Raw genomic sequence first — 241 nt, 5'->3', positions numbered from 1 at the left:
GGCGGGCGGTGACGACCGGGTCGACTGCCGTCCGGTGACTCGTGATGCTCTTCGAGCCCTTCAGGTCGAGGTCCTTCGTGATTGGAGCTCCGCTGAGCGTCACGCTGAAGAAGCATATCGCTGTGCGGACACTCTTGACGATTTAAAGCACGTCGTGCGCCGGCTGCCTCGCCTTGAGGAATCCCGCGCTCTGTCGGAGCGACTCCTAGCTGTGGAGCAGGTGAATGCATCGCTGCATGTG

This window comes from Plasmopara halstedii (genome assembly GCF_900000015.1).
Source record: "Plasmopara halstedii genome assembly, contig: Scaffold_1211, whole genome shotgun sequence".
NCBI lineage: Eukaryota > Oomycota > Peronosporomycetes > Peronosporales > Peronosporaceae > Plasmopara > Plasmopara halstedii.
Note: the sequence above shows the minus strand (reverse complement) of the source record.